This window comes from Gallinula chloropus, assembly GCF_964237585.1.
Source record: "Gallinula chloropus genome assembly, chromosome: 10".
Classification (NCBI taxonomy): Eukaryota; Metazoa; Chordata; class Aves; order Gruiformes; family Rallidae; genus Gallinula; species Gallinula chloropus.
Window position 1 is genome coordinate 14,575,748 of NC_140095.1, and position 8,420 is coordinate 14,584,167.

The window sequence follows — 8,420 nt, forward strand, 5'->3', positions numbered from 1 at the left end:
GATTTTTTTCCCTGAAAGAATTGTGAGGGTGTGGAACAGGCTGATCAGGGAGGGAGTTGAGTCATCATCTTGGGATGTGTTTAAAAAAAAAAGGGTAGATTACATAGAGATACAGTTTAGCCTAGGACAGGACTCAGTCTTAAAGGTCTCTTCCAACCTAGTGACCCTGTGCTTCTGTGATTTGCATGTGGTTGATTTAGGGAATTATGTACCCTGTACCAGGATTCAGCCTTCTGGTGAAACTGCTGCAGTGAGCTAGCAGTTAACTAGCAGAGGAAATGCTCTGGGTGGCATGTCAATTTTGTAGGTGTTAACCAAAGTTTTAAATTCCGTTTGGATTGCATTTCCTCATGATGTGATTGTTAGCTGAGTAGGCCATGCTTTTTCCTGTTGTATAAATAAAGAGGCAATGAAGGAGATGAATAAATTTCTATGAAGACAGTGCAGATGTAAGGGAGAGGAAAAAGGAAAATTGCAGAGAAAGGATGATCCATTGTTCTGGCATATTTTTAGCACTTCTAACCTTTCTCACAGTTTGCTGCTTGCTTTTCTTGCCAGCAGAAATGCATTCCGTTCATTTCTTCATTTCCTCCTAATGACCTTCTGTAACTGAAACTCAATTAATCTATTAATAAATGTTGACAGTAAGGAAACAAATTGCTTTGTCTTCTTGGAGTGTTAAAAAGGATTTGTATAGCACTTGTCTTCCATTAACACAGCATTTGAGGAGTCCAGATGCTTTGCCATAAGTCCTCTCTCTGAATCTATTAACAACCTTAAAAAACAGAAAATAATGTGATGAGAGGGAGTTTCTTTTTGTCCAGAACACTGGGTGTTTCATTTCGGAGAGATTTATGTGTCAATGTTCCTTGAACCCATCTTTCAAAATACGTGCATATTTGATCACACGGAGAGGGAGATGTGACTAATGACACAATCAGAGTTATAAATGGTGGGCACGCTGAGAAGCACATCAACACTGCAGAAAGTCTCTTCTGTTTTATTTACAGTTTTCCTTACTGTAATCAAGGAGTGATTGTGTTGTGGCCTTATCTAGCACCCCTCCCTCCATGCATCAAGGTTTCTGTGTGCTTCTGATCTACATTTCTCTTTTATGACCATCTTCAAACCCATCTTCTGTTGTTTCTGTTGCTGTGTTTGTCTCGGCAGCAAGAACTGTATTATATCACATCTTTTCTGTAAGGATTTGGCTTGCCAGCTCTTTGCTGTCCCAAGAGCTTCACCAGGTTCCCACACAGTACAGGAAAGGGGTGAGGAGTAAAAGAAACAAAAGTGTTTATCAGAGTTATTTCTCTACTGTGCTCTTCAGATTTCCTGCTATCTCCAGCTATTCTTGGTGCAATCCCTTCTAAGCTTCTTGAGGAGGAAAATACCCCAGATCCCCCTGTTTTGTGTATATATATTTTTAAGCAGTTCCAGTTCCTTATGCAGATCTTCATGTAAGTGTGCTCCTCTTGGTTTCTGCTGGTTTGAGTCTTGCATTTCTCCCCCTAACACCATAATCAGGTGCTCATTCCCACTGGGCATCGTAGCCATTTGTTCCTTTGCCTGCAATGGTAAGATTGGATCAAATGTAGGGACACCTTCCAGTCCAATAATAGATAACATTGCTACTTGCTTGTTTGATGCTTGATGTAAATGTTCATTTCCTGGTTTCTCATGCCATGTAAGAACAATAGCAGCTAGTGATATCAGTGCTGTGGCTTTCATAGTCTAGTGTAACAGTTATTTTGCAAATCAGCTTGGTTTGGGGACCTAGGCTAGGTCAACGTGGCAGATGATCTTTCTGCTGATGAGTTTGTGTTTTCTGAGCTTTTGAATTTGTGTGTCTAGCAAGCATTATACTTCTAGAGTAGCAGGTGAGAAGCCCTTTGCTGATCATTTATCATTGGCATCTCTGGATTACACTAAGCCACAGTTTCTCAAAAGGAGATGGGGGGGGAAAAATCCCTCGAGTTATTTCTCCTCTGACCTTCAGAAGCGTTATTGCTGTGACAGGACAGCTCCATTCAACCACTGCCTCTGGGCTGGGAGGTCAGGAGTTTGTCTAACATCGTGGCTGAAGCACATATCAAGGATGACACTGCAGTGCAGTAGTTAAGGAGGCTGCTCCTCTATTAAAGGTGACGTTCCTTAGATGAGATGTGAAATCTTAGCTTGCTTCAGTTCATCCCTCCTGACTGGGCAGGCAGAAGAGGCAGAAGTTAAAAATCTCATGACACCATTCCCACAAGATAATCTCCATGTCTTGGCCAATATTTCCTCTTAATAGAAACTAGTTGTGATACAAAAGACAGACCTAACATGTCCTGAGTATGTGCTGGCTGCTGAAATTGCCTCTGCAGTCGTTGCACTACAGGTGTTTTGTCCTTGGATTTTCTATCTTGAATACAGCAGGGGATCCCTGAGCAGAAGTGGTGCTTGGAAAAGCCAAATTCTATAATGCTTTGTCCTGTGAAGGACAAAATTATTAACTCTACCATTCGCTGACTTCTTCAATATTTTTGACTATTTATACTGCTTGAAAAGAGCAGTCTTCAGAGTCTGCTTCAGACTTCCTTAGATATTTCAGGCAACTCTCAATTTACTGTGGACATTAGTTCCTCATGTGTAAAATGAGGTTAATATTTTTCTGTCTTTTAGGGATGTTAAGGGAATAAGCTTTACTAATGCTTATGTCAAACAAAAAACCTGTAAATATAAGACTGTAAAAGCATATTTGTAGCCTATCAGAAGTGCAGCGTAGTAGAAGACAGGTTTTGCTTTCTTGTTAGTTGGTCTGGCAATATACCTGCTTTTTTAAAAGAAAAGATACATATACATTGAGTATACAAGGCATATCTCAGTGGGACAAATCATGATTAAAAAAAGAGCACACAAGCAAGCAAGGAAAACCCAAAGAAAACCAAAAGCAGCATATCTTGGGATGCAAAGTGCTTTTGGAGAGGATGTTGTTAGCTTTCTTCAGACTCCTTATAAGTATGCTTCAAAGTTAACTTTAAAAAACCCCACCACAGCCTTTCTCTCTTTTTTTCTTTTAGCTTAAGCAGTCTGGTTAATTCCACACAAATGAGTGAATTCCTTCAGCTGGTCTAAATATGCCTTTTTACTGTTAAAGTAATTATCCTGGTTGTTTTGTCATAATTGTAATACTAATTTTCTATCCTGAAGTGAGAGGTGACTTGGGGAGATGAGGTGTTTTCCTTTAAAACCAACCCCTTTTTGTTATTTGGAAGGTAACATTTTCTGGGAGGATCTATTGTTTCTTTTCAAGAAAAAGTCAGTATAAAGAGCTGTTGGGAGTTTGTAGAAATAAAGCTGGCATCCTGCTGAGCACGAGCACATGAGTGCTGCTGAATGGGAGCAGGTGACATCCTGACGCTCTGTCACATTTCAGCAGCAGGGTTCAAGCAGAGGACTCGGTGGTGAGTGTGAGCCACGTAGGTGGATGAATAGGCACGAAGGAACAAAAAGCCATGCGTTGCTCTTCAGAGCAATCATTTCATCACTCTGGATGTAGCACTTGCTGTATTCTTCCTCCCCGTTTTCATTTAGGATGAGACACGGTGCTGAAGTGTGTGCCCGGGTTCACGTGCAGGTTTCTAGATACCTGTGCTGTGAAGAAAGCCTGCTGGATCAAGTGGCGTGGTTCTGCCCCATCTTTCCCTTCCAGTATTTGTTTTTCTTGACTCTCTAGCAAATAGTGTGAGCCACAGATCCCATCCGGTGAGCAGGCACATGGAGGGAAGCGTGCAGTGCGGTGCATGGAGGGTGCATGCAGGTTTTTGGAAACATCATAAAAGGAACTGCCAGGCTTTGAGTATTTTTGAAATTCAGGCCCACTTGTGGGTGCTAAGTACTCGAATGTCTGGCCAGGAATTCCTTTGAAAATCTGGCCCAGATTTTGCTGTCTAGGAGTAGAGAGCGAGCACTACATCTGTGGTTCCCAGCTGGGGAGGCAGACCACACTGGTGAGGAAGCAGAGGGTCCAGGAAAATAAGGTGTGATGGTCTCTAAGTCCTGCAGGCAGAGACAGTCATCCTGTCTCTGAGCTGTGCTCACCAAACCCAGGAATTGAGGATTTTGGAGCAGAGACAGATGGCTGGATGTGGTTAGCAGTATGTGTCCACACCTGGCCATGTAGACACATGTTCACAGACAGGATTTTGCTTTTCTTGAACAAGACCCTACATAGCATGGTGCCAGTGATGGGAATAAAAGTGCTGGCTGACAAAAAGAAAATAGTGGTCTTTACGTGAGGCTTTGGAGGGGATAGTTGTAGGACTGGAGGAGCCTTTCTTGTTCTCCACGGTGGAAGTATCAGTAGGACCTGTTAACCCAACTAGAGCACTGCCATAGGTGAACCTGCCCTCTGCAAACTAGCAGTGGTAGCACTCGATGCCTAAGTGACATGAGCAAAACTGAATCATCGCAGGGATGAGAACAGGCATTTTCAATGTGGAGACTTCAGGCTGTGGTGCTGCCCTCTAAGGAGTGGGATTGGGAATAATTGCTTTCTCAATCTGGCAGAAACCTGTCATGCTGGGGTTTACTGTGTAATACTATACCAGAAGGCTGTAGCAACAAATTAGATTGTTCAGGGATCAGGAATGGTGTAAGACACTTTCCATAGTATTTTTATCCCCCTTGTTATATACAGAACAGCACTACATAACACTAACACACTGAGGCACATTAGATGTGGGTCCTGTTAGCCTAGGAAGGAACAGAACAGAACCAGAAGTGACAGAGGAGCTTGTTCCCCATCATGACCAACCAACCATTACCACATTATTGCTGTGTTTGATTTTCCTCATTTAAATGTGTGATGGCAGCAGTCTACAGTAGAAATCAAAGGTGATTATTTTTCCATAGGATTGTCAAGCAGGGCATAAAGCCTCCTACTACTGTCCTGACAAATGTGCTTATTACTGTCAAAATAAACAGTAAAATTATGAAGTATGTTTTCTTCTGTAAACGAGGAGTTGAACTCAAAGGAAATGGCCTTTGGCTGTTGTAGTACTTAGGTGGTGTCTGCTGGGCTAATACTACAGCAAGCACTAAATCTGCTATTCAGGGTAGGTGCCAATTTGTATGATATACATGTGACAACCATGTACCCCTGATCATACTAAGTTACATGTGGCTGCTAGTGAAGAAAAAAGAGCCTCATGGAATTGCCCTCTTTTGTGACAGGAGCCTGTGTCCACTGTGTATGATACTATGAAAAAAACCCCATTCTAGGACAGTTCTTGGGTCCCACTTTTTATTTAATTGCTCTGCTGTCAGACAAGGAAGAAAGACTGGGATGGGGGTGAGCCTGGGGATTGGACTGGCACAAGACTGGGAAACCCAGAGCCTCTCAGCCAGACTTGGACTGCAATTTAAGATTGTACAGCCAGCAGCAGTGGAGGGTTGGATCCTTTCTGCAGGTTTTACTACTGAAAAGTTTCAAAATGTGTAGATACAGGGGCTAACAAAGGTGAAATGAAGCCCCCTACAAGAAAACAAGCCTGCTGCTCTACAAGTCTGAGACAAGTAAGACTCCCATCCCTTTTAAATCCAGGGTCTTTGCAGAGTAGTTCCAACCAAAGGGGGAGAGCAGGAAAAAAGCAGCTACACATCCAACCTGGTGATGCAGCTGCAGTGTGCTCAAACTAGATGAGGTGAATGGATTTCAATTCTGCAGTGCAGCCATGCATTCCCTCTGCAGAAACCCGTTTGCCTGATCACACAGGCAAAGGGAATTTTACTCCAAATCTCAGAGGAAGGGTAGAAGCTCATGAAAAAATATATTTGAAAGAAACAGAAGTGTAGACTTTTGGGGACTGCACACTTTGTGCCTGGATGTTCCATACAGATATGTCCACTCAGCAAATTTGTAGAAGAACAGCACTTTGCACCACTTAAAACTTGCTCTAAGTTGGGACATGATTCCAGACTTGATTTTTGTTGCTTCTTCAGACATTAAATAAAAACAACAGGACTGGGGGCTTGTGCTCTGTACTTACAGGCAATGGTGGCAAATACAGAAGTGATTCTGATATTTGCAGAGGCTAATTAACTTCTGGTGATTCTTTTTCTGCCATGGAGGACTTCAAACTCAGACTCCTTGTTCCCAAACACCAGAGGATTGATGCTGAGCCTAGTAAATCAGACACCTGGGAGAAGAACTATATGCTACCTAGAATGTCACAACTATACTTGCCAGTTATCCCTCAGTGGAAGGAGAAGGCACTCTCAAGGATGAGTAATCTCTTTGAGGTCCTGCATAACCCCTGGAGATACTCATCTGGTTCAGTGGCCCATAGAGTCTGGGGTAAGCAGGTGTCTAACTCCTAAAGCAGAGCAGCATCGCTCCTTTCAGCCTGGCAGCTTCCCTGCCTTTGCAGCATGCAACATCTCAGGGAGGATTTGCTGCCTTGCAAATGGAGCTTTGAAAGGACAGAAATAAGTGGAAATAAATTACAAGTCTGCCCCAAAGTGTCTTTCCTCCTCGTAACTGAAGGCTGCCAGTTGCTGTCCTCTTATCAGCGCTCTGCAGTTAAACATTGGTGCTTTTTTAACAATTTACTGGGAGCTGTGAGGGACTAAAAACTTCATAGAATAAAGCCAATTTCTGTTTTTATTTTCTTATTGCACATAAAGCCTGTTGCATAGCCTTGTTTTGGCTGTGTGTTCATGTCAGATGCACTCACCTCTTCAATTAGGCCAGGGGTTTTTTTATCTCAGGCAGTCTGTGGCAAGTCCATTAAAAACCAGGGTGGACAAGGAAGCATAATTTGCTTAGTGCTGCAGTGAATGGTGCTGCTGTGAAGGCTCTGGCTTTGGTGATGAATGTTTCATGATCTGATCTCTGGAGAATGGGATACTGACCACGCAGCAAGTGGTTGAAAAGAAAATTGCCCAGGTTTTCCTGGTTGTTTGCCCTGAGCTATATGTTGCAAAGAATTGACAAGAGCAGCTGCGAGTTATAGGACTGCTCTCTGCTTTAAAAATTGACTTCTCCAACAAGGCTATTCCTACTACTAGAAATGCATGTTGTACAGTCAAACTCTGCTCTGCAGCCATGGAATCATAATGCAAGTTCTCATAAAGAAGTGCTAACAGCAAGATCTGCTTCTACAGATTTCTGACCATTTAAAGAGGGTTGGTAGGGGAGGTTGTGTTACTTCCAAAGGCCAGCAAAGATGGAGGCCCTCTAGTGAGTTTGGAAGCTCCAAGGATGCTTTTGGAGTACGTGCAGAGCCAGCTGAAAGCGTACCTAGTTTCTTCATATAGGAACGTTGATGTGAAATTTAAAGGAGGAGTTTCTTGCCAGGAAGGTTGTGAACAAAAACAATGTAGGCTTCACCATCTAGATGAGGTATGTTCTGCCAGCAAAATCACACAGGAAAAATCTATCTGCATAGTTCAGTGCAATGGGTTGGGTTTCCCCTGCAGGCTCTGGACACCTAGGAGTGATGCTGCAAGTTTAGCTGGGGCACTGCCAAGACTGATAGACTGAGTAGAGGGAATGAGCTTATACAAAGCACACTGCCAAACCAGAAAAATTGCTTTGAAAGTCCAGTAGCAAGCATGTTCACACTTACAGAAGTTCTTGTACCTGATGCTTTATTGTACTATGTAAGCAGAACTCAAGTTCTAGCTTTTTCTCCTCTGTATTTGTGTGTACATGGAGTGTTTGCTTTCTCTCACTCTACCTCTGAATAGTGATGATCAGACTAAACATCCTGAGAGGTTTCTGGGAGAGGAATTGTTGTGGAGCTCAGAGTGTATGGTGAGAATGGGTCTTCACCTTTGTGAGGGGAAGCTGGAGGTTCAAGAGGCATGGTAATCTGTTAAGGTGAAGCTGAGACCCAGTGTCCTCATTTGTCAGGCTGTCCTACCTTCTGCTAAGCAGCTGGTGACAAGGCATACTGTGGGGGACCCAGCAGATGGTACTGAGGAATAGTGTGTAATGAGGAATGCAAGGAAGTGTGGGAAGTAGGTGCAATGGAGAATGCTGCCCAGATACTGCTGTGATATTCCTTAAGTGCTAATACCCAATATGTAGCAAAAAGACTCTATGAGCTTCTCCCTAGTCTTGTATGCAAGATCTTTTGCTTTTCCAGAGGGCTGCAGTTCTCTTCTCCAGTCTCTTTTACAGCTTATATTAGAATGATTTCATTGGTTTTAATTAGCCCTAATGGATGGCACATCTGCTGCTTGCCTAAGACATAATCAAAGAAGAGCCCACATTCTAGACTATCAGTTGCATCTTGTCCTCACTAAACCAAGAAAAATATTAACAAGCAAACCTCAAGAGAGAATTTATCATCTATTGAGCACAGCTGTATCAGGTCTCTCCTGTCACTGCCCGGATGATTAGTGACATGTCATTTGTTTGGTGCAAAAGG